Raw genomic sequence first — 27,537 nt, 5'->3', positions numbered from 1 at the left:
ATTTCAACCCATCATAGAAATAAAAATTACTCTTAAGTCTCAGCACATTAAAGGCTTACATTAAGGACCCAACATTTAATTCGAGTACAATTTGGTGAATTCTCATTTTGCATGCTCGTTTAAAACCCAAATTTATGGCCCAAAGTTTAGCAACAATGTCGCTAGGGGCTCCAGTGGTGGCAGAAAACCCAACTTTCCAAACACCTAGTTTGATCTTGAATTGAGCCTCCAGCACTTGACAGTTGCCACACAACAGCCGAACAACATTTTCACCCCGTACAAAAGAAGGAAGAAAAGTGAAATTGAAAAGAAAAATATCAGCCTAGGCAAAATTAAAATGAACTACAACTATTATATCTTAATAAAATCTCAATATCTATCACATATGAACTTGAGAGAAGTCCGTTAATATCACAAACCATACATAAAAAAAATGAACATAATTCACAGTTACCAAGTCCTTTACGCTAGACTGGAACAAGCCAAAAGTCCTAATTGTTGGGTTTGTGTGGTCCAGCCCATTTGGTGGGCCAAATCATAAAACAAATTCCATTAGGTTGACTAATGCTTTTCTTTCTTGGAAACAAAGAGAAAAGCTTGAGCCGCATAATTCAATCAATCAAAGAAGAAGAAAAAGTACCAGCCGCCACATCTTTTCTTTGTTTGGTGAGAAACGAAGAGAGGAAAATTTTGGGAGAGAAATTAGAGAGAGAAACAACTTTAAGATCTTGATTGGAGTGTGATTCGAAACCTGATTGATACGAAATTTTACCCACGCGATAATCTCGTCAAACTCTACCCATCTACTTTTCAGATTTTGAATTTCCTCTTCATTTGGTAACATCCTTCGAAACTCAGTTTTTTGACAGTTGTAGTTTTTGGGAGTGATTTTGTAACGATTTAACTCGGTTGATATTGGTGAAATTGTTGTCATCTGAATATTTCGGACAGCATTGTATATTTCCAACTTTGTCAAAATCTTTAAGGACTGTACATATTAAATGTTTAAGGTTAAGACAACTTTTCTTTTGTTTTGGTACGTATCTAAATATGATGGACTACTAATGGCTTTAATTAGGGAAATGTTATCTCTGAAATTAATGTAATTAAATGAACGAGTCTTGGCGAGAGACAGACAGGTAGTCCGCTTAAGCCTTTGGTTCACCTTAGAGTTCGGTGGGGTCGTTACAATAATCAATTATACTGAAAATTCAACAATTTTGTACATTGAGTTCACAAAACATTCGGAAATTGAGTTGTGAGGCGTACTATCAAAAAATTACTACTTTGTTGATTGTTTGATCACTTCATGCCCCAAATGCAAAAAGAAAAGAAATTCAAAGGCAACAAATATAAAAAAAAAAAAGAAGCTAAAAGTTACCAATTAATTCAAGGGTTACATGGTTCTTTTATACTTTTATTTACATAATTGCTTTAAACAAAATTTTTTTTATTTACATCCTATCACCTCACAGAATTGGATTAAATTCTTCCAAGCCAAGATCAAGAACTACAAAGCGAGCAAAATTGTTTGTAATCAATGTTCAAAAAGGTAGCACCTTCTCTCCCGCTATCATCGAAGGTAATGCGGGTTTATCGAGTCACCAAGAAAGCTGCCAAGAAGGCTCATGAGATCTATCTCGATGCCAAGGAAGACGTTGACAAGAAACACGCCTGTCTGCTGAGTTTTTCCGAGGTCGTGATTGCATCCAAGGCAGATATCAAGACTGTTATCCATCTGAATCAGACCAATCGGACTTGGCAGGTGAAGGTTGAACTTACGAAGAAATACTAACCGAATTGCCGAAATAAGCCATCTGTAAAACGCCTCCTGGCAATGGTTTCTAAGGCCCAAATCCCGTTTGTGTCTAAAAAAGTTTGGGCCTAGAGTAGGGTGAGAGTTTAGGAGAAAATAGGAAATGGGTTTAGGGTATGCGATATGGGATAGTAGGGGGTATGAGGTAGTAGGTGGGTATGGGATCTTCCTGATGCTTCGGAGTTTGGACGTTGATACTTTCTATCGAGTATATACTATATATGCTATCGTTATGCTTTCCTTTCCTTTTAAAAAAATAATAAAAAAAGGTAGTACAATAAATTGCAAGAAATGACTAAGAAATTGATTACAAGAAGAGAGGAATGCTAGCATCCCAAACTCATATCCACGTCCAGATTTCAAATTTACAAAAATTAGAATTTACAAAAAGAAACATCTTTTTAGTGTGGGTAGTTATTTCTGCTACATCATTACTCAAGTTTCTTTAGCAGTTTGGAGATTCATAGAAAGTTGTCAACCATGCTGGTTCAGCCCCATTTTAGCTAGTTGCTCGACACAAAAATTTGGCTCTCACCAAACATGGGCTAATTTTCATTCCAACTATTTCAATCAAAGTGGTCACTGTCTCTGCTTGCTTTAGCTAACAAATGTAGTCCCAAACTGTGAATCTGATGTTAGTGGTTGTTTATATTGACTTTGATGAAAACTATCATCTAGCAAATCCAAAATTTTTATGGTGATTATTAAAAAATAAATTAACAACAAAATTGCGGGAGATTACTTGAATTTATAACTTGTACTTGAGTCCTTACAGAATTTGGAGTGGCCTTCTAGGTCAACCCGTATTCGCTAATCCCTTGAGAGAGCTCTTTGGTTTCTCTCTGGTATGGGATATTAGGGAAGAACTATTTTGTGGTACTAAAAAAATATGATAATAAGAATACGTGTGACCCGAGGACCATAATCCTATTTATGGATAACTTTCGCGTTATCTTTTGGATTCCTATTTCAACCCATCATAGAAATAAAAATTACTCTTAAGTCTCAACACATTAAAGGCTTACATTAAGGACCCAACATCTAATTCGATTACAATTTGGTGAAGTCTCATTTTGCATGCTCGTTTAAAACCCAAATTTATGGCCCAAAGTTTAGCAACAATGTCGCTAGGGGCTCCAGTGGTGGCAGAAAACCCAACTTTCCAAACACCTAGTTTGATCTTGAATTGAGCCTCCAGCACTTGACAGTTGCCACACAATAGCCGAACAACATTTCCACCCCGTACAAAAGAAGGAAGAAAAGTGAAATTGAAAAGAAAAATATCGGCCTAGGAAAAATTAAAATGAACTACAACTATTATGTCTTAAAAAAACCTCAGTATCTATCACATATTAACTTGAGAGAAGTCCATTAGTATCACAAACTATGCATAAGAAAAATGAACATAATTCACAGTTACCAAGTCCTCTACGCCAGACTGGAACAAGCCAAAAGTCCTAATTGTTGGGTTTGTGTGGTCTAACCCATTTGGTGGGCCAAATCATAAAACAAAGTCCATTAGATTGACTAATGCTTTTCTTTCTTGGAAACAAAGAGAAAAGCTTGAGCCGCATAATTCAATCAATCAAAGAAGAAGAAAAAGTACCAACCGCCACATCTTTTCTTTGTTTGGTGAGAAACGAAGAGAGGGAAATTTTGGGAGAGAAACTAGGGAGAGAAACAACTTTAAGATCTTGATTGGAGTGTGATTCAAAACCTGATTGAGACGAAATTTTACCCACGCGATAATCTCGTCAGACTCTACTCATCTATTTTTCAGAATTTGGATTTCCTCTTCATTTGGTAACATCCTTCTAAACTCACTTGTTTGACAGTTGTAGTTTTTGGGAGTGATTTTGTAACGATTTAACTCGGTTGATATTGGTTAAATTGTTGTCATCTGAATATTTCGGACAACCTTGTATATTCCCACCTTTGTCAAAATCTTTAAGGATTGTACATATTAAATGTTGAAGGTTAAGACAACTTTTCTTTTGTTTTGGTATGTATCTAAATATGATGGACTACTAATGGCTTTAATTAGGGAAATGTTATCTCTGAAATTAATGTAATTAAATGAACGAGTCTTGGCGAGAGACAGGCAGGTAGTCCGCTTAAGCCTTTGGTTCACCTTAGAGTTTGGTGGGGTCGTTACAATAACCAATTATACTGAAAATTCAACAATTTTGTACATTGAGTTCACAAAACATTCGCAAATTGAGTTGTGAGGCGTACTATCAAAAAATTACTACTTTGTTGATTGTTTGATCTCCTCATGCCCCAAATGCAAAAGGAAAAGAACTTCAAAGGCAACAAATATGAAAAAGAAAGAAGCTAAAAGTTACCAATTAATTCAAGGGTTACATGGTTCTTTTATACTTTTATTTACATAATTGCTTTAGACAAAATTTTTTTTATTTACATCCTATCACCTCACAGAGTTGGATTAAACTCTTCCAAGCCAAGATCAAGAACTACAAAGCGAGCAAAATTATTTGTAATCAATGTTCAAAAAGGTAGCACCTTCTCTCCCGCTATGATCAAGGGTTCTGCGGGCTTATCGGGCCGCCAAGAAAGCTGCCAAGACGGCTCATGAGACCTATCTCGATGCCAAGGAAGACGTTGACGAGAAACACGCCAGTCTGCTGAGTTTTTTCGAGGTCGTGATTGCATCCTAGGTAGATATCAAGACTGTTATCCATCTGAAGCAGACCAATCGGACTTAGCAGGTGAATGTTGAATTTCTGAAGAAATACAAATCGAATTGCCGAAATAAGCCATCTGTAAAACGCCTCCTGGCAATGGCTTCTAAGACCCAAATCTCGTTTGTGTCTAAAAAAGTTAGGGCCTAGAGGAGGGTGAGAGTTTAGGAGAAAATAGGAAATGAGTTTAGGGTATTGGGTATGGAATAGTAGGGGGTATGGGATCTTCCTGATGCTTCGGAGTTTGAACGTTGATACTTTCTATCGTGTATATACTATATATGCTATCGTTATGCTTTCCTTTCCTTTTAAAAAAATAATAAAAAAAGATAGCACAATAAATTGCAAGAAATGACTAAGAAATCGATTACAACAAGAGAGGAATGCTAGCATCCCAAACTCATATCCTTGTCCAAATTTCAAAATTACAAAAATTAGAATTTACAAAAAGAAACATCTTTTTAGTGTGGGTAGTTATTTTTGCTACATCATTACTCAAGTTTCTTTAGCAGTTTGGAGATTCATAGAAAGTTGTCAACCATGCTGGTTCAGCCCTATTTTAGCTAGTTGCTCGACACAAAAATTTGGCTCTCACCAAACATGGGCTAATTTTCATTCCAACTATTTCAATCAAAGTGGTCACTGTCTCTGCTTGCTTTAGCCAACAAATCTAGTCCCAAGCTGTGAATCTGATGTTAGTGGTTGTTTATATTGACTTTGATGAAAATTATCATCTAGCAAATCTAAAATTTTTATGGTGATTATTAAAAAATAAATTAACAACAAAATTGCGGAAGATTACTTGAATTTATAACTTGTACTTGAGTCCTTACAGAATTTGGACCGCCGGTCACCGGCCGCATCTCCGGTCACCAAAATTTCTCAAAATACACTCCCTCACTCGATTTTTCGCGTAGATTCCATTTCCGGGCTTAATTTTAACAAAAATTGATCCTAAAGTGGCCAAAAAGCCAAGAAATCAGTCCAGTTTTTATTTTTTTTTAAAACCTTTAAACCTCCACCAAAAATCATAAAAATTATGCCAAAACCCTCCTTATAACTTCTACACTACAAATATGATTTTAGTTTGACAAGAAAACAACATAAAAAGGCTAAAATAAAACAAAACAACACCCTAAAATTCTTTTCTTTTCCATTTTGGCATTTTTTCAAACAGTTAACATGCATATTCAAAAACCATTCTTTTTTCCTTAATGTGGTTTATGACCTTGCCAAAATTTCACCGATACAATAACAGCAAAACCAGCAAAATAAAACAACACACAAGAAATCACACATACATTTAATCTAGTTAATTAAAAAAAAAAAAGAAAAGTTGGAAAAAAAGACAAGAAATACCTCAATCAAGAGCTTAGTCCCTTGGCCAAAGTTTTTGATGAGATTGCCAAGCTCCAATAGCCCAACCAGTCACTGCCTCCCTTTTGTTGTCTGTAAAGGTGTTGTGGAAATACTGGGAGAGAGGAGAGCCGAGGGTGAGGCGAGAGTTTTTTCTTTTTCTTTGTTTTTTTTTTCTTCTGCCCAAGTCCGAGAGAGCGAGAGAGTGAGGGAGCTTTCTTCCTTTTTTTTTTTGTTCTTTTTTTTTTTTAGGGAGAGAGCCGAGAGATGGAGTGTTTTTTGTTTCTTTTTAGGTCTTGTCTTCTGTGTCAGGGAGAGCCGAGTGAAGAGTGAATTGAGGGAGTAGTTTTTTTTTTCTTTTTGAGCCCCAAAAGTGTCGTTCCTTTTTTGTCAGTCCCCGAGAATAAGAATGGAACCAAGGGATTTTTGTCAAATGGGTTTAGTTGTGTTTGTTTTTTTTTTTTTTTTTCCAAATCATGGCTTCTCTCTCTCTTTTTTTTTTTAAAGATAAATCTACAAAAATGAGACAAAAATATACTTAAAAAAATGCAAGAAAATAAATTGCTCATCAAATAGAAAATATTTGAGAAAACACAAAATTTGACAAAAATTTGGTGTCTACAGCTTGCCCCTCTTTGTCAAGAGTTTCAAAGAAATTCAAGACAAAGACGTAGATACCAAATTGCTTGCCTGTCTCTTCTAACCGCACCTGAGTTAAAATAAAGAAAAACAATACTTGACTGAAATTAGTGAACAAAAGATGTAATGAAATTGCAAAACACATGACCGAACTCATGTAGAGTTGCCTACGTATCCCGCCATGGGAATCAGGTCAAACGTAGTTCGAATTACAAGTGAACCACAATGAAACAAATGCATCGATCAACTGTGATCTTTGCAAAGTCGAAAAAGTCTGAGCTCTTAGAACTTCTAAACATGAAACACAAAATGAATGAGAAAGCACATTTATTAATCAAAACAGTCAAGAAAAGTAACTTGTCATAATTAGAAAAAGATGCGCGGAAGGACGCGGTTACGCTCCAAGAAGAAATTAAATTTGATTTGTCAAGAAGGGAGGTAGAAGGGTGCGCGGTGGACGCTGAGACTCACCAACAGGAATTTAAATTGTCAAGAAAAAGAGGTAGAAGGGTGCGCGGTGGACGCTGAGACTCACCAACAGGAATTTAAATTTGATCTTCTGATCTGTCAAGAAGAGGAGATAGAAGGGTGCGCGGTGGACGCTGAGACTCACCAACAAAAATTTAATTTTGATCTTCTGATCTGTCAAAAAGGGGAGATAGAAGGGTGCGCGGTGGACGCTGAGACTCACCAACAATAATTTAAATTGTCAAGAATGGGAGGTAGAAGGGTGCGCGATAGACGCTGAGACTCACCAACACGAATTTAAATTGTCAAGAAGGGGGATAGAAGGGTGCGCGGTGGATGTGTGCGGTGGACGCTGAGACTCACCAACAAAAAATTAAATTTGATCTTCTAATCTGTCAAGAAGGGGAGATAGAAAGGTGCGCGGTGGACGCTGAGCCTCAACAACAGGAATTTAAATTGTCAAGAATGGGAGGTAGAAGGGTGCGCGGTGGACGCTGAGACTGTGGACGCTGAGACTCACCAACAGGAATTTAAATTGTCAAGAATGGGAGGTAGAAGGGTGCGCGGTGGACGCTGAGACTCACCAACAGGAATTTAAATTTGATCTTCTGATCTGTCAAGAAAGGGAGATAGAAGAGTACGCGGTGGACGCTGAGACTTACCAACAGGAATTTAAATTGTCAAGAACGGGAGGTAGAAGGGTGCGCGGTGGACGCTGAGACTCACCAACAGGAATTTAAATTTGATCTTCTGATCTTTTTGATTGATTTTTTTTTTTGAAATAACCGATTGGTAGGATAGACCCGGGCCTAATGAAATACTGAAAGAAATGAAAACGCAAGTCCAATACTATCAAACTGAAAGATTAAAATGCACGTTGCTCAAGTTGGTGGATTTGCAATCTCTTTTTTTTTTTTTCAAACTTTAGAAGAAAATGAAAGAAACACGCTTTTTTGTTTTTTTTTTTTTTGTTTTTGAAAAAGTCCAAAGTGACGAATTTTAAACTAGATGAAAACTGATGACAATTCTCCCTTCAAGAGATTCGAGAGGTACATACATATGTTACTATCCTGTAGATTTTAAAAGACTCTTTTTCTTTTTTTTTCACTTTTTTTCTTTCACAAAACCGATTTAGAATGCATTACCAAAATTGGAGCTCACTCCTTTTGCTATTTGCTCCAGCGTAAATCATGTTTAACAAAGACCACATTTTTCATGCTTTCGAAAAGGCAGAAAAAGTGATCACATAATGCCACCAACCATGTGATCCCTTCTGATTCCTTTGGCCTTGAGAACCATGCAAGCATGATCTTTTGATGTCAAAACTGCTCCCTAAGAGTTGTGCTACAACTTGTGTTGAATCTTCTCAATTTTCTAGCATCAGTCAGTCATACTTCCCTTTGTATCACAAATCAACTCTTTCTAATAACCAGATTTGAAGGACTGTCCGTTTCAAGTTTCAACACTCTGCTCTTCATTCATGATTCTCTTGTGCTCTAAAACCTTACATTGATGACCTTAGCATTTCGGATTTCCCCTAAGGTCACCCCCATTTTCTTTTCCTTTTTCTATTTCTTCACTTTTTTCTTTTTTTTTTCTTTTTTTCATTTTTCTTTTCTCTCTCTCTTTTTTTCTTTTTGAAAAGACACTCATTCGGATTTTCACTCAATGAACAAATCTTGTCAACAACCTTTATCAACTTGAAAATGCGTTTTAAGAAATTATGGCATCAGTACGACAATCCTTTTCATGCAAAAATGGTAAAAGTGTATTGACATCATTTGCCATTTGATTAAGTGATTTTTATTAGAAATATCACTAAAGCGGAGGTCGAGACTTTATGATTTTCTATGATGGGGTCATGTGGGGTGTAGAAAAAGTGTTAAGGCTTCAAAGCAAAATCTTCAAAGAGGTTTCAAAAACCCTAAGACCGTATTCTATCAATATTTGCCCCAGTATGATGGTATTAAAACCGAAAAAATTGCCCCAGTTTGGCTTTTGAATCTTTGTTTTTTCTTTTTTTCTTTTTTTTATGACAAATAGGAGATAAAAATTTACCCCAGTATGGAGTTTGCAATCTTTAGGAAGGCTATCAAATGAAGGGTTAAATTATTCTGGAGGTTCAATGGGGAAAACTAGGGGTAAGATGTTCAAAGAGAAAAGAAAAAGGCTCGCCTTTGATCCGCCATAGATGGTATTTTAAAAAGAAAAATCACATAATCAGATAAAGAATTTATTACACATGTCTGAATTGATTGGTAGAGGAAAAACTTGTCCATCCAGTTCTGTAAGAATGGACGTTCCTCCGGATAGCACTCTTTGAACAATAAATGGCCCTTGCCAAGTTGGAGCTTTAACCTCCTCTTGAATCGGAAGAATTAAATTCAAAACCTTATCCCTCACTTCAAATAAGCGAGATTTGTCTTTCTTGTCATAACAAACGAACCATCCTTTGATGATAGCATTGTCCATGACAAACATTCAATCTCTTTTTCATCAATTAGAGACAGCAACTCATTGTGCTCCTTAATCCATTTGATTTCTTCTGCCTGAGCCTTTGTCAAAATGTGCAAGAACGGGATCTCGGTTTTGGCATGTATTATCACTTCCATTTCAGCATAAGAGGGCAAGGTGTTGCCCCAACTTAAAAATGTAATCTCTAATGAAATGCTCCCAGAGTTCATTTGCAAAATCGAAGGAAAAACTCTATTTTTCTTTTTCTTTTTCTTTTTTTTTTTCAATCCCTTTTTTCCATTTTTTTCCTTTTTTATTATTCTCTTCTTTTTTTTTCCTCTCTTTTCTTTTTCTTCTTTTTTTTCTTTTTCTTTTTCTTTATTCCCCCTTTTTTCTTTTCTCTTTTTAAAAAAATTTTCTTTTCTCTTTTCATTCCCCCTTTTTCTTTTCTCTTTTTTTTTTTTTCAAGTTGGCTGCTGAAGTATGTACTCCTTTTGAGCAAATAGCCTATCCTCCACTTTGCAATGTAGCATTATTGCTCCATTTTTATTCGTGATTAATCTCCAAATTTGCAAGTTTTGAATTGCACTTTTTTCTCGATCTTAACCATAAAGACCTGCAAAAGGGGGATTTTTCAAAGCACTTGAATTTTTCAATTTTTTATTTTTTTTGTTTTGTTTTTGTTTTTGTTTTTATTTTTATTTTTTAGTAATGATGTAACAATTAAGATTCATACAAAGTATTGACTTATCAAGATTTTAAAAATATATACTTGATCTTGGACATACCCTACAAATGTATTATAAAATTTTTGTCTCAATTTGAACTTATTTGGTGAAATCTCACAAATATATTACAAAAAATTTGCCCCTGATTGGGCCTATTATAAATTTTATTTGAGTGATTCTCCATTTATTTGGGCAAAACTGAAAACTGTTTTTTTTTTCTTTCAAAATTTAGAAAACTAACATGCAATGTGAGTGGATGTACAAATAAAGAATGCATTTTTCCACAAAAACTTTAAATGTCATGTAGAAGTGTGAGGCCCCAGTTCGTTCTACGTTGATATATTCATTAATTGGGCGGTAACGTTTGGTTTTTGGAGTATTTCGAAAACCCTAAGTAGGGATTGAGATTTAAACCCTAAGTTCCGGTTAAGATTGAAAACCCGTTTTTCTATATTTTCTTTATTAGAAAATTCCCCAGATAATTTTTATGAGTAAATATAGTTTTTAAATGATTTTTCTAGTATTGGTTAGATTTTGAGAAATTAAGAACGTATATCGGATGTGGGACCCACTAGTGCGAAAAGTTCGGAAAAATTCGGCCGATTAGGTTAAGTTTCGGATACTGGGTTTAATTTACCGGGTGTTAAGAGATAAGTAGAGGTTGCAATTTGGATTGATATGAGAGAGAAAAGTTAGGTAGATATTTAATAAAAGGTGACAAGTGTCACCATAAGATTTAATCTTACCATAAGACCACTATTCACCTTTTTCTATTTTGACCAAATAAATCACCAAAAATAACCAAAAATTCCTCATTCTTTTCTCCCTCTTGGCCGACTCTCTCTCCAAGCAAAAGAAGAAAAACCTCTCTCAATTCCTTGCTCTAATCTTGCCCAAATCAACAACTTAACCGTTTAATCTTGAACTTACTCCATAAAACCTCTCCTATTAGTGTTAGTAAGTTGTTTAGTGAAGCTTTTTGGAAGAGCTAAGGTGACCAACATCTTCCTCTCTCTTGTTTCTTGGTAAGTGAGGCTTGAACCACCCTACTACACCTAATGATGCTTATGTTATGCTGATTGGTGATTCAAGTGCTGAAATTTCTGGTTTTTATCTTGGTTTGGAGTGATTTGGTGAAGTTTTCTATTTTATGATGATTTTTCTGGTTTAATTGGATTATGATGGTGTGGTTGTTTATGATGATTGGAAATGGTATATAATGATTCTAGAGGGTGGAAAAAGTGGAAGATTTCAAGTAATTTCTGTTTTGGAAGAAATCTGGAAAAATTAGGGTTCTTGGTTCTTCATTCTGTCCGAAAATTTTGGTCATAGATAGAGGCCGAATTGGCCTTGGCTTAAAACATGAAAGTTGTAGGTAATGACATTTTATAGGTGCCTGTAAAATTTCAGGTCAATCGGAGTAGCGTAGAGTGAGAAAAGTTGAATTTACCCTTGCTGTTCTGGTTTTGGCCGAATGTAAGAACTGCGATTGTAATTGGTTGTTTTGGTTGGGATTGCTTCTGAATTGGTCGTTCCAGTCTTCTGATGAAATGTATCCCTGTTTCTAAGCTTTCGTATGCCTTTGGAATTTCTGAATTTGGACTTAAGTAGGCTGAGTTATGCTGTTTGTACCAAGTTGCGGTTTGTTCACCTGTTTTACGATTCTGGTTTAGTATCTTACAGTTTTGACCTAGTTATACTCGAAACTGGGTTAAGTGGCCTTCTTCAACGTTGTAGCCTTTTAAGTGCTGAATCTACCTGTAAAATTGCAGGTCAAACGGATTAATGTATTCTGAGTTATAGACAAAACCCTCAGACCTGCTTTAGACGTCCGTTTGTGTACGTTTTGAATTTCAGTTTCTGCCGTGCATTTTTCCGTTTTGATCCCGTATGATCTGGGTGTCGAATCCTTCATAAGAAATTTAGATCTTGGTCTCAGTTTCGAAACGGTATAAAGTACGTCGAAATCCGAGTTCCGTAGCCCCTGTTATGATCAAAACAATATCGATCGTCAGAACTGCCTTGTATTTGGACAGTTCTGACGGGTATTTTGACACTCGATTTTCGTTCTGTTCTGAATGAATTCAGGTCTTAGCCAAAACATCAAAGTTTTAGCCTTATGTCTCAGCTTTCTAACGCCTCTGGAATTTCTTGATTTCGATTTTTGAGCCGTGAGTTACGGTCTTGTAAACAGGGCCTGTTTGGTAACCCGCCATGAAACGGCTGGCACTATTTCGTGCCTTTTTGACCTATACCTATTCAAATCTAGGTTAAGGTGTCTTCACGAAAATTGTAGCCCTTTCTCATAGCTTCGAAACGGTGTCTCGCTCACCTTGATCCGATACCCCTAGCCTAACTTTCGACCAAAACGGTTTGAGATGGCAGATTTGGCCGTCCCGTTTGCCGTTCCGCGCGCGCGCGTGTGCCCCTTTTTGCCGTTTTCGCACTTGCGCGTGCCAATTTTGCCGTTTTGCTTGTTTTACGTATGTTAGTAGCCGTTTGTGATATATTGTGACACAATCTTCGATTTCAGACGGTGGTGAACTAGGTGGAGTCGGTGGGGCCCAATACTAGCCAACAAACGAAGTGATTTCCGCTTTTGTACTACTTTTGTCTTTTGGGTAAGTATTCAGGCCGCTTTTGTATGTTAGTTGCTTATGTGTTTCTATATGTATGAAGAGGGTACTTAGACGAGGGTGTACTTTATCGCACTCGCTCTAAACCCTAATTTGCGCACATATTTGTACATGGCTTATGTATATGAGCAATTTTGGAACTAAAACCCTTGAGCTGGTGGCTCAGGGTGACTTTTGAATAATTTTGTGAATTTTGTGAGTTTGAGGTTGAACTCAATACCTAGATGGACTATTCGAGCCGGTTAGGGCTTGGTCGAAGTCAGTCCAACTTGGTTTGAGATCACCAAGTTTGTGAACCCGGTTCGCTGAATATGTGGACCAATTTTGTGACCCGAGCTTGTGACTCAAGCTCAAGTTTGTGATTTCGTTCGCCTGGGCAAGTTTGTGAGGTGACTGGCCAGTGAGGGTGATAAGGTGTCGGTGGGTGTACAAGTGAAGTTCTACGGACTATTATTTGCAGTCGACGGAGTGTCGGCAGGAGATCACGCATGGCACATGAGTTGGCTTTGGAGCCACCTGTATCCTTATTATGTGATGTTACTTTTCTGGTTTTGCTTTACTCTTATTGTGTAACTGTTACGTGAAATTTATGCTTTCGCCCCTGTTTACTTACTAAGCATATAGCTTACCCCATTCCTTTTGTTTTCCTTAACAAGGGCCGACGCGGGGACTTTTGGCTCGTATACTAGTATAGTAAGATTGGCTTGTAATAGTTGAACAGTTAGGATATTTGTTTTTGTTTTGGTGGTTTGACTCGATACTTTTGGAGAATGTAATTATAACTCTTTTGGGGTTGTATATATTGTTTTTAGTGCTCTTTCGAACTTTAAGTTTTGAGTCCTGGCGCGAGTTAGGCAGGCGGCCCGCCGATACCCTTGGGTTCGCCCTTGGGAGAAGTGGGGTCGTCACAGTTGGTATCAGAGTTTAGGCTTCAGATTCCTGTAGTGTATCCTAGGCTTGAAGTTTAGGATGCCGGACTGTGGGATTTGATTTGATTTGAAAGTTAAGCAATTGAGGGATAAAACCTAGAGCCTGCTTCGCGTGGTCTCCCCGCGGAGTGAGCTTGGGCTGAGTGGTGAATGGGTATGAAGGATTAAGTGCTCGTTCGAGCATAAGCTATGAACCCTGAAGTGTTATAGGTCTTCAATTTTTCTCATGGTATCTAAGAACCATAGATAGGTATGTCGGGTAGGAAGTTCGATTTGTAGATGGTTTACTCTTGGGACTGGCCAGCTCGAGATGTGAACTATCTTATTTCGGATTCTTGTGCCCGAATACTCCAGAATTGAGGCGATGCAAGCTACTAGGTACTTGAGACTTGTATTTTGGAAACATGAACAGGCTTTGCCTGACTAGAATGCGTACAAAAGGTCAACGGACATCCAGTTTGGATAGTAAGGGACGTGAGAGATCAGACGGTCTGATACTGGGACGATTTCACCTTTTCCTTTTGGTTCGCCCGTATATTACGACCACCTAAAGTTAGTATATGTGTTTGTGTACATGCTTATCTGTCCAACTTGATATGTATTTGTATACTTGCTTGTCCGTCTTTTGATATGGCGTGTTATGTGTGATATGTTATTTGTGTAATTGGTATGTTGGATTTTGTTATTGTAGTCAATTTACTGCATTCATTCATTAAAGTACCTTTTTGGAAAGAAAAGAGGGAGAAGGGAAAACTATATATATATATATATGTATATATGTGGAAGGAAGACATAGTCGCGGACATGGTCATAACTGTGGAACAAAACGAGGCCGAGAGTCAAGAGAAGAAAGGGAGGAAACAATAGCTGAACAAAACATGGACCGAGAATGCCACTTGTGTTCAAGAATTGATTATGACCCATTATTTTGCCCGACAGGCTACCATCTGAGTTCCAGCAATTTTGTGAGATGGCACATTGGGTTGAGATGTATAAGGAAATTGCGGTTCTTCGAGACGAAATAGAAGTCCAAAAGAAACTAGTCGCATACTGGGAAGGGCGATGGAAGCACGAGTATTCAGAGAAAATTGAGCTCTTGCACAAGAACTTAGAGCTAAAAAGGAAATACGAAGGGATTTCCGGGGAGGCCTTAGCAATGGCACAGAGCACTACTTCTATGGGGGTTCCAGAGAAAACTCAAAGGACAGAAATTTCAAGGCCGCAAGTGAAGACCTTTCATGCAAAGAAAAGGAGCGCATCTCTTGAGAATCAAAGGCCAGAACCGAGTAAGCGAGGTAGGTCATCTGCTAAGAAGGGTCGTGGAGCGGGTGGTGTGACAATTTGTGGTTATTGTAGAAAATCCAATCACATTGAAGTGAATTGTTGGAGAAAGGGGAGGAGATGTCTGCGCTGTGGGAGCGCCAAGCATCAAATTGCTAATTGCCCGGGTTTATTGCACGAAAAGAAAGGAACTCAGCAACTAACCCAGACCGACCCTGGACCGTCAACTAGAGAAGGGACTGGAATGAAGAGCCTCGTTTCTTTTAAGAACGTGGAAGGTACAGGCTACTGGTTACTTTAGGTTTGATAGATTCCGTTCATAGAAATTTCGAGGACGAAATTGTCCTAAGTGGGGGAGATTGTGAGGCCCCAGTTCGTTCTACGTTGATATATTCATTAATTGGGCGGTAACGTTTGGTTTTTGGAGTATTTCGAAAACCCTAAGTAGGGATTGAGATTTAAACCCTAAGTTCCGGTTAAGATTGAAAACCCGTTTTTTCTACATTTTCTTTATTAGAAAATTCCCCAGATAATTTTTATGAGTAAATATAATTTTTAGATGATTTTTCTAGTATTGGTTAGATTTTGAGAAATTAAGGACGTATATCGGATGTGGGACCCACTAGTGCGAAAAGTTCGGAAAAATTCGGCCGATTAAGTTAAGTTTCGGATATTGGGTTTAATTTACCGGGTGTTAAGAGATAAGTAGAGGTTGCAATTTGGATTGATATGAGAGAGAAAAGTTAGGTAGATATTTAATAAAAGGTGACAAGTGTCACCATAAGATTTAATCTTACCATAAGACCACTATTCACCTTTTTCTATTTTGACCAAATAAATCACCAAAAATAACCAAAAATTCCTCATTCTTTTCTCCCTCTTGGCCGACTCTCTCTCCAAGCAAAAGAAGAAAAACCTCTCTCAATTCCTTGCTCTAATCTTGCCCAAATCAACAACTTAACCATTTAATCTTGAACTTACTCCATAAAACCTCTCCTATTAGTGTTAGTAAGTTGTTTAGTGAAGCTTTTTGGAAGAGCTAAGGTGACCAACATCTTCCTCTCTCTTGTTTCTTGGTAAGTGAGGCTTGAACCACCCTACTACACCTAATGATGCTTATGTTATGCTTATTGGTGATTCAAGTGCTGAAATTTCTGGTTTTTATCTTGGTTTGGAGTGATTTGGTGAAGTTTTCTATTTTATGATGATTTTTCTGGTTTAATTGGATTATGATGGTGTGGTTGTTTATGATGATTGGAAATGGTATATAATGATTCTAGAGGGTGGAAAAAGTGGAAGATTTCAAGTAATTTCTGTTTTGGAAGAAATCTGGAAAAATTAGGGTTCTTGGTTCTTCATTCTGTCCGAAAATTTTGGTCATAGATAGAGGCCGAATTGGCCTTGGCTTAAAACATGAAAGTTGTAGGTAATGACATTTTATAGGTGCCTGTAAAATTTCAGGTCAATCGGAGTAGCGTAGAGTGAGAAAAGTCGAATTTACCCTTGCTGTTCTGGTTTTGGCCGAATGTAAGAACTGCGATTGTAATTGGTTGTTTTGGTTGGGATTGCTTCTGAATTGGTCGTTCCAGTCTTCTGATGAAATGTATCCCTGTTTCTAAGCTTTCGTATGCCTTTGGAATTTCTGAATTTGGACTTAAGTAGGCTGAGTTATGCTGTTTGTACCAAGTTGCGGTTTGTTCACCTGTTTTACGATTCTGGTTTAGTATCTTACAGTTTTGACCTAGTTATACTCGAAACTGGGTTAAGTGGCCTTCTTCAACGTTGTAGCCTTTTAAGTGCTGAATCTACCTGTAAAATTGCAGGTCAAACGGATTAATGTATTCTGAGTTATAGACAAAACCCTCAGACCTGCTTTAGACGTCCGTTTGTGTACGTTTTGAATTTCAGTTTCTGCCGTGCATTTTTCCGTTTTGATCCCGTACGATCTAGGTGTCGAATCCTTCATAAGAAATTTAGATCTTGGTCTCAGCTTCGAAACGGTATAAAGTACGTCGAAATCCGAGTTCCGTAGCCCCTGTTATGATCAAAACAATATCGATCGTCAGAACTGCCTTGTATTTGGACAGTTCTGACGGGTATTTTGACACTCGATTTTCGTTCTGTTCTGAATGAATTCAGGTCTTAGCCAAAACATCAAAGTTTTAGCCTTATGTCTCAGCTTTCTAACACCTCTAGAATTTCTTGATTTCGATTTTTGAGCCGTGAGTTACGGCCTTGTAAACAGGGCCTGTTTGGTAACCCGCCATGAAACGGCTGGCACTATTTCGTGTCTTTTTGTCCTATACCTATTCAAATCTAGGTTAAGGTGTCTTCACGAAAATTGTAGCCCTTTCTCATAGATTCGAAACGGTGTCCTGGCGCGAGTTAGGCAGGCGGCCCGCCGATACCCTTGGGAGAAGTGGGGTCGTCACAAGAAGACTCCATGATAAATCTCTCAAAACAAGACCAAATTGCAAAAGATCTCTTCCTCATTTTGGGATCGGTGTTGAGGGAAAAGGATCACTTTTCTTATGAGCTCATTTTTTAGGACCAATCAAATGGATATTATTCAGGATTTTGAGATGGCTCAGGGGAATGGTATGTCAGGATCTGTCTTTTTTTTTTTTGTGCCCAAATTGTATCCAACACATTCAATATCACATCTTGGTGAAAGCAAATAGCTTATTACTCTTATTTTTTGAAAAAACTCAGTCAACATATAAGCTGTATAGGTTTGTAATATATGGGTAGAAACAATAGCTAAACGTATGAAAAGAGGTTATGGCCTTATGGTCATGAGTGATTGGTAGATTCCTTAGAGACAAGATTTTCACTTCAAATTGTCATGAAAGATAAGTTAGCAATGGACTTTATGAGCTTGTAATGTAGTTTAACAACGATAGCTAAAAAAATTTTCAAGGACAATGCACTTAAAATCGCATTTCTTCCCAAAAATTGCCACAGTTTTGGACTTAAAATCCGGAATCCCATTTTGACTCCCTTTTTCTTATCAATCCTCTTTTTTCTTCAACAATTACTAAGGGGAATGTAGCATTGGATGTCTTCGCATTTTTCTTTTTTTTTTCTTTCATCATTTTTTCACATTTTTCATTTCTCTCTTTTTCTTTTTTTTTTTTAATTTTTTTTTACCAATACTGGTATCCCAATGTCAATGATAAAATTGAAAACTCCCTAATTTGGAGTGTAGATGACCCCTCTTTCTTTTTGATATTGAAGACCAAATATCAATGTTAGAGTCAAATTCTCCCAACTTGTAGCATTTTCTCCTTTCTTCTTCTTTTTTTTTTCTTTTTGAAATCTCCTTCCCCAGTGTGGGAGTGCAATCATAAGTGCTTTTGAAATGAACCACCAATTTAGGCTCAAATGAGGATGCAAAGGATAAAAGTGTTTAGATGGTAGAAACGATGACCAAAGCATCATTCTTATTTCTCATGACAGCTAAAGTAAAGGATAACCCGTTGGAAAAATCCATTTCCATTTGACATTCGAAAATTTTTCCATGGAGGGTCATGATCATTGAGGCTTTTATTTGAAACAAAATTCTATTTTTTGAAGTCTCAAATGGGAGAACAACTAATAAAATCTGTATAGATAGAGAAACGAAAAGCTTAAAGTATCATTCCAAATTTTCAAAACAAATAAGAAATAATGGACATTTTTGCTTTCACTCAGATGTGGATTGAATCTGGTTAGACACAGTGGACATTTTCACGGTAAAAATTGTCTCACTTTGAAGCTAGTCAATTAATACGACTGACTTTGGAGGTTCAATAGAGGTGGACAAAAAAAAATGAAAAAGAAAAGTGTCGGGGTTGATATTTTATGACAAACTATCAAATTTGAATGACCTCTCTTTTTTTTCGACTACTCTTATTGAATAGTTTAGACCACAACTTTAGTGTATAGAACAATTTTTGGGAATTGGACATACACTCATGAATTTTCAAACAAGAGGTCGAAAAATCTCAATTTAATCTTATTTTTTAGAATTCATCATGAAATCTCCCAATGAGCGAATAAAGAATGAATATATACAAAATAATAATTGTCTAAATAAAAACTTTATTATTCAAATGTTTGAAATTTTTTTTTTCAAATATAATACATGTGAGCAAATAAAAATCTCTAAAGAATACACTTTCAAATATATACACACTTTCTCTTTCTATCTTTTGAGACAAAATGTATTAGAAACAATGAATCAAGAGATTTTTGAGATGCTTTACACTAGCATTTTCAAATGGATTTTTCATTCATTTTTCATCATCATTTTTTTTTACATTGTAGGATCTGCCCAAGAATCAAGTAACACTTGTAATTTTCAAAATTTATCAGACCAAAAATATTATCAGATATAGGAAAAATATTTTTACCTTGTTGAAACAACTTTTATAAATGTAGGGGAGGGGGAAAAATAAAAGAAAAATACCCAGAGTTAGTAAGTAAAACTATAAAATCGGTATGCATGTCCTATGGGGGTCCCCTTTTATGCAAAGGGTTGGCCTAGTATGAAAAATGCAATCCTCTGGGGTAGACACCACACCATACTTGATGGATCCGATTGACTTATTGAGATTTAATTGAAGTGCATTTGAAACAAGTTGGACTAATTGGATTTTTTTTTTTTTGACAATGATAGATAACTAACAAAATGAGGACAAAGTTCGAATGGATTGATTGCTTTGATTGGCACAAGAAGCGATGTTAAAAATCAATTTAGTATGAAAAACTTATTTTTGAAAGAATTGAAATGTCTCGACTAGTTTCTTTAGTGAACCATAGATTGAAACTTTAAAAGAGAACAAACGGATTAAATGAATCGAATGAAATTGGTGATTAGTTCAAAAAGTGATTGGATTATCCTAAAAGTGAATAAAACTGGTCAAATGGATTGGATGAAATTGATGATTTATTCAAAAATTGATTGAATTGTCCTAAAAAAAATAACGAATTGGATGGAATTGATGATTTATTCAAAATTGGTTGAATTAACCTAAAAGTGAATGAACGGATCAAATGGATTGAATGAAATTGAGAGTTTATTCAAAAATTGGTTGGACCACTCTAAAAAGGGGTAAATTGGTCAAATGAATTGAATGAAATTAATGATTTATTTCAAATTTGACTAGACTGTCCTAAAGATGAATGACTGGATTGACAAAATGAATTGGATGAAATTGATGAATAAATTAGTCAAATGGTTTGAATGGAATTAATGATTTATTCAAAAATCGATTGAATTGTCTACCCATTGGTAGTTTCAAAAAATTCATTGCGATACATTAGTCTATGAGCCTTCTAAAATCAAGATTTGGCCTCAGTCATATTTATCGTCTCAACAAAGTGAAATTATTTGTGAATTTCTTCAACTTAATGTCCTTTACGCAAGGGGTTCTTTACCAATTTTGATAAAATGGCCAAAAAATGATTATTAGATGTTCATATTTTAACGTGCAAAAAATTGCTCTATTATCTTCAAAAAGATCGGATCCTTAGCTTACCTCGTGCACTACCCCTTCGGACAATACAAGAAATATAAACATGCAAGTCTCATTGGATTATATATCCGAGACAAAAGGTGACTTATTTCTAACGGGGGATTCCCTATGCAGCATTCCCTTTATGGTTAATGCATGATGACAATTTATTAAAGCGCATTAAATATACAATGAAATAATTGAAATATGACCTAAAGTGCCTCATTTAAATGCCGAGGTAAGCCTAAAATGAAATATATTCATGCTGCAAATGCGAAGCATTGAATTTAAACGTATCACATCAAATAGGGTAGGCTCCTAGAGAATACCATGTCAGGACTCTTATTTTCTAGGGCTTATGAATGCAATAGAGACAAAAATCAAGAAAAGTAAGTTCAATCAGATAAATATACATAACACATTGTAGCAAAGCAATACACAGAGACAAAACAATAAAAGGAAAAGAGGGGTTAGATCCCTCCCCTCATGAATAGTGTCCCTAATAGGATAAGACAGACTCTACCCTAGGTAAACTATCATGAATGCATGAGGTATCGGCTCACTAATGCATCTAGATTCGATAGGTTTTAGGTCCCCGAGCCTTCAGACTTGGAAACCAAAGGTCATCAATCCTAAGGTTCGTTGTCGGTGGCTCGAGTGATTCCCCAAACACTGCTACACACACATCGTGTCACGATTACGTGTTTGAGTGAATCTATCAAAAATCCTCAACTTTCGACTAAAAGCTAAAAGCTATCAACCCAAAGCTTAAAATGGAAGATTGAGTGACTTTTCGGATCATGCTACGCATACATCGTGTCGCGATCACACGTCCAAGTGGGTCGCCTAATCCTAATAAGGTGGAGTGGCGTGACAAGCCACTAAAAAGAAAATAAGATGTAGGGTTGTAAATAAATAGCGTATGCACGTATGAAGTGCTCTTTTGAGGGGAGGGATTAACATTGAATACGCGTGAAGGCTCTAAGGTAAAATTCCCCACCCCAAATGCAATACGCGATATGAATAAGTAAATAAACAAAAGTAAATAAATAAATCATTCATCACATACACGAGGAACAATGAACCAATACGAGGGTGAAATGCAAAACATCCTAAAAAGGAAAATAAAAAAAATGTAGCCTAAAACATCTAAATATAATAAATAAAAGGGTTACAAAGAGAAAAAACAACTAAACCAAGTGCTCGGACTCTCTAGCGGTCCCTAGTGGAGTCGCCAAGTTATCGCGCCCCATTTTTTCGCAATAGAAAATAAAAATAAAGTGTGAGGTTTATAAAAGATATGATTTTATTTTAAAACAAGTTAAAAGGGACCTAAAATGAGACTTTAAAAAATGCGACAATTTGGATCCAAAATTTAGTTTAAAAGGGTTTTGAAGAAAAATTAGGAGTCGCCACTTGGTATCGAGTTTGGGTGTACCAAGTCACCCAAAAAGTGTTTTTAAATAAAATAAAATAAAACCCTTTTCGACAACTCCAGGTCTTTGAAAACAGAGAAAATGAGTTCGGGAGTCACGGTTGAAGAAAGGGAAGGCAAATGTTCAATTATCTCAAACCTAAGGCACTCTTTCAACCTAGTCTAAGCTAGTTGCGTAGTTTAGTCAAAATTTTTCTAATCTAACTCTTAATTTATCACATTTGGATGTTTCCTACATGGATGCAAATCTAAAATTATAAAATATCGAAAGGGTCAAAATATCCATTCAAGAGTTTAATTGAACCAATCGCATTAATTGCGAAGGTCAAAATAATTCCTTGAAAGTGTCACGAGTATGCAAATAATAAAAAAAGAAAAGTAAAGAAAAGAAATTAAATTATATACATAGATATAAGTGATCAAAGAAAAAGGGAATGCAACATAAAGGGTACGGGAGGCAAAACCTCGTGATATAATTTTCTTATACAAGGATTAATGGGGTATTTAAACTAAAAAGTTATAATCACTCATTTTCCATGTTAAAAGAATAATTCTCCTAGCATAGGCAAGCAAATGAACCAAATTAAATAAGATGCAATTCTAAATGACATGATTAACACATATAGAGGATATGGGGTAGAGGATAATATAATAGAAAATAGCATGCAAATAAGAAAAGATCCTAAAAGTGAAAATATGCATGAAAATGTAATGAATATCATACAAAGATGAATCTAACGCAAGACGGCCTAAAGGGTCTAGTATTAGACTAGCCCATTTCTAAAAATCCTTACTAGCATTGGACTAGCACGTAAATAGAGGGAGAAGCCACAACTAACGTTGGACTAGTGTGGTGACGTCATGCATTAATAGTACATAGTAAAACAAATAAATCATAAATTAAAACAAATAAACATATAAGAGCACGTAGCACATAACACGTAAACATAATATCTACAGGCAAAAATTCTAAGAAAAGCGGGTAAAACATATAACACGTAGGCCACATAAACACACAACCTATCTATTACATCGGGGAGCCTAGCTCCAATCTAAAATGGGAAAATAAAGAAAATCCTATCTACCCTATCTATTATAACAGGGGACTTAACTACAATCTAAAAAGAAAAAATATAATAAAAACAAATCTAATTATCATATCTATTACATTTATGAGGTAATTAAATGCCTCTCGAATAATTATAAGAATTAACTAAACAAATATAAGAAAATTCGAATGAACATGTAAATCAAATAAACAAAACATATGAAAATATATAAACACATAGGAACACATAGGAGCACATAAGAGCACGTAATTGACATTGAAATAATAATAATGGGGTACCTCCCTTTTGAAGTGGTGACTAAACGGAGTCAAATTGCCCTATTTATACTCAAAATGAACAAAAGAATCATGGCACCAATTTAATCGAAAAAGTAATAATAATAATGAAAATTCACCTTAATATGTCAAACGTAAATAAATTTAAGAATATCTAAAAATTACAAGTTAAACATACTCAAAAGTAACATAATTAGCTATTAAAGAAAAGAAGCAATCATAATAAAGAGAGTCAAAATTCATCAGGGACTGAATTGCAAAATTTGAAAAACTTTTGGGGACAAAAATTATATTTTTCCAAAGTTTAGAGGTCAAAATTAAATGAAAGATAAAATTTAGGGACCAAAGTACAATTAATTTAAGGACCTACATGAAAGATATTTAAGATATTTTGGGCCGCAGTGAAACTACTCCAAAGATCAGGGGCTAAAGCGCAAATCGTAACCAGATCTTCTTAAGAAAACAGGCCACTGGGCCATTCTCTATTTTTTCCGGGCCAAAGGCCATTCGGCCCAAACGAAAGTTCAAGCTAAAATACCCAAGCCAGCCCGTTTTGTTATAGCTCAAGCCCGATCAAAAAATACATGGGTTCCAACCTCCTAACCCAACCGAAACCCAAAAGAAATAAACACAGATCCATTCCCACAACCCAACCAAAAAAAAAACTCTTGGCCTATCAGAGAAATAAACATTAGCCCAATTCTTTTTTTTTTTTCTTTTTCTTTCCTTTTTTCTTTCTTCTTGTTTCTCCCCGCCCTTTCCTTCTTTCTGCTTCTGCTTTCTCCTTCTTCTCCACCGAGGAGCTGAAGCTCCCTTCTGGCTGGTGGCTATGGCGGTCGCCGGCGGCACCACCGCCGGACCGCCGGTCACCGGCGGCATCTCCGGTCGCCAAAATTTCTCAAAATACACTTCCTCACTCGATTTTTCGCGTAGATTCCATTTCCGGGCTTAGTTTTAACAAAAATTGATCCTAAAGTGGCCAAAAAGCCAAGAAATCAGTCAAGTTTTTTATTTTTTTTAAAACCTTTAAACCTCCACCAAAAATCATAAAAATTATGCCAAAACCCTCCTTATAACTTCTACACTACAAAAATGATTTTATTTTGACAAGAAAACAACATAAAAAGGCTAAAATAAAACAAAATAACACCCTAAAATTCTTTTCTTTTCCATTTTGGCATTTTTTCAAACAGTTAACATGCATATTCAAAAACCATTCTTTTTTCCTTAATGTGGTTTATGACCTTGCCAAAATTTCACCGATACAATAACAGCAAAACCAGCAAAATAAAACAACACACAAGCAATCACACATACATTTAATCTAGTTAATTAAAAAAAAAAAAAGAAAAGCTGGAAAAAAAAGACAAGAAATACCTTAATCAAGAGCTTAGTCCCTTGGCCAAAGTTTTTGATGAGATTGCCAAGCTCCAATAGCCCAACCAGTCGCTGCCTCCCTTTTGTTGTCTGCAAGGGTGTTGTGGAAATACTGGGAGAGAGGAGAGCCGAGGGTGAGGCGAGAGTTTTTTCTTTTTCTCTGTTTTTTTTTTCTTCTGCCCAAGTCCGAGAGAGCGAGAGAGTGACGGAGCTTTCTTCCGTTTTTTTTGTTCTTTTTTTTTTTGAGGGAGAGAGCCGAGAGAGGGAGTGTTTTTTGTTTCTTTTTGGGTCTTGTCTTCTGTGTCAGGGAGAGCCGAGTGAAGAGTGAATTGAGGGAGTAGTTTTTTTTTTTTTTCTTTTTGAGCCCCAAAAGTGCCATTCCTTTTTTGTCAGTCCCCGAGAATAAGGAGGGAACCAAGGGATTTTTGTCAAATGGGTTTAGTTGTGTTTGTTTTTTTTTTTTTCTCCAAATCATGGCTTCTCTCTCTCTCTCTCTGTTTTTTTTTAAAGATAAATCTACAAAAATGAGACAAAAATATACTTAAAAAAATGCAAGAAAATAATTTGCTCATCAAATAGAAAATATTCAAGAAAACAGAAAATTTGATAAAATTTGGTGTCTACACACATAATTATACTATGGCCCAAAAATTGGAAGAAATAAATTAAATATACCCTCTTCAAGTTTTGATCCTCTTTTGTATAGTTTATACATGTTTTTGAGTGAATTATTTCTGGATTATAGGGCACAATTAAGGCTTAATAATTTTGGTAGGCTTAATGTTTTGTTGGTTTAGTAAAAAGAAGTTAAGATTTGGGTTAAGGGTTATTTTGATTGGGTTTTGGTAAAGGATTTGGTTTATTTCTTTGGGTTATGATATGGGTTTTGGGGTTTAAGCCGAAACATTTTTGGTTGGATTTTGGTTGGTCAAAAGAAAGGGATAGCCCATTTTATTTGTTCGGGTCTTCCACTGGGCCGAAGTAATTAAGGCCCAGAAGATAAATAAAGATGGCCCGTTGGCCATTATATTGTAAACCAGATACGAAAATTGCAATCTAATCCCTATTCTTTTAATTAATTCCATTGTCGCCTTAAAAATTTTGGATTTGTTTCAATTAGGTTCCTAATTTAATTGCAATTTGGTCTCTGAACTTTATTTTTCTTTGATTTTGACCCCTAATCCTTATAATAATTAACATTTAGCCCAAAAACTTTCGTATTTTTTTGCAATTGGGTCCCTAATAGCTTTGATTTCTTAAGTATAATTGATTTATCTCTTTTAATTGTTAATCACGCTTCTTTTAAATGCATTTAATTAGTAAATTTTAGGGGTTGTATGTTTATTTATATTTCTTTATAATAATAAAGTGAATTTGCAATATGTTTACATTTTTCTTTTTAATTGTCAATTAAATTAGTGCCTTGACTATTTTGTTGATTTTGAAGTAAAAATAGGACAAATTTCACCTCATTTAACCACAACTTCAAGAGAGTTACCTTCTATTATCATTTTAAATCCTTTTATGTTCTCCTATGTGTTTTTTATGTATGATTGCATGTTTTGAGAGCTTTTTCTTGTATTTACTCATTTTATTCATTTAAAAATTTTCATTTATTATATTTGATTTTGATGATTATTTGGATAGCATTTAAATACTAAATTGTAATAGATAGATGCCACGAAATGTATGTAGCAAGTTTATGTAATAGATAGGTTTTATTTTTGCCAAAAAATATAATTAATTAGATAAATGTAATAGTTAGATTATTATTTTAAAAAACCCCCCCTTGATTGTAGTTAGGGTCTCAAATGTATTAGTTAGGTCTTTATGTGTGTTTATTTGCTTGTGTGCTTATGTGCTAATTCACTTTCTTTAGAATTTTTGCATCTAGATATTATGCTTATGTGTTACGTGTTCTATGTGTTTAATTATATTTTACATGATATATTTATTTATAATAAATGCATGACGTCATCACACTAGTCTAACGCTAGTTGTGATTTTTCTCCCCATTTTCTCACTAGTCCAACACTAGTGAGAACTTATAAAAATGAGTTAGTCCAATGCTAGACCCTTAGAGCCGCCTATGCGTTAGAATCAAATGTTTGACATTTATTGCATTTCATGCATATTTTTATTTTAGAGTCCTTTTCCCACCTTGCATGATGTTTCCTCTATATATTATCTCTCTCATCCCTATATGCGCGAAACATGACATTTAGACTTGCATTCCATTTAAGAAATTAGAAAGTAGGTTAGTTCATTTGTTTAGCTAGGTTAGGAGAGTCACCCTTTAAATATAAGAAATAAATGAGTATGGCTTCTTAACTTTAGCACGATCGTATTCCTTTTATAAAAGGAAAATTGAGTTACAAATCTTAGTCTTCCATACCCGTTATGTTGCATCCCCCTCTTACATCATGTATATTTATATATTATAATTTTTTCTTTTTTTCGAGTCTCATCTTTTACATATTCGTGATATCTTTTAAGAATCATGTTTGAACATCACAATTAATGTGATTTGCACCAATTGACTTTGAAAGGACATTCCGACCCTCCTAATATCTCCCTATGTCTAGATTTGCATCTATATAGAAGCATTCTAATGTGATAAGTTTTATAAATTAGATTAGGAAAATTTTCAACTAAATCTCACAACTGGCCTTGGTTTGGTTGAAAGGGTATCTTAGGTTTGATTTTATCAAACATTTGCCTTACCTTTTTTCAACTATGACTCCCGAACCCTCTTCTTTTATTTTTCAAAAACTTGGAGTCGTCTGAAAGGGGTTTTATTTTATTTACTTATTTAAAAACATATTTTAGGTGACTGGGTACATCTAAATCCGATACTAAGTGGGGACTCCTAT

At 35.6% G+C, this 27,537-nt stretch overlaps 1 long non-coding RNA gene across 1 annotated transcript; it reads right to left on the bottom strand.

Moving 5' to 3' along the window:
* Positions 1-4,135: 4,135 nt before the first annotated feature.
* On the bottom strand, positions 4,136-6,231 carry LOC140008123 (uncharacterized). Its single transcript, XR_011815526.1, has 2 exons — positions 5,878-6,231; positions 4,136-4,518 (listed from the first exon to the last, which is right to left on the bottom strand). It is a non-coding gene; the product is annotated as an uncharacterized lncRNA (long non-coding RNA).
* Positions 6,232-27,537: the final 21,306 nt, after the last annotated feature.

Source organism: Coffea arabica, chromosome 6c (genome assembly GCF_036785885.1).
Source record: "Coffea arabica cultivar ET-39 chromosome 6c, Coffea Arabica ET-39 HiFi, whole genome shotgun sequence".
NCBI lineage: Eukaryota > Viridiplantae > Streptophyta > Magnoliopsida > Gentianales > Rubiaceae > Coffea > Coffea arabica.
This window is presented reverse-complemented; position numbering and strand designations above follow the sequence as displayed.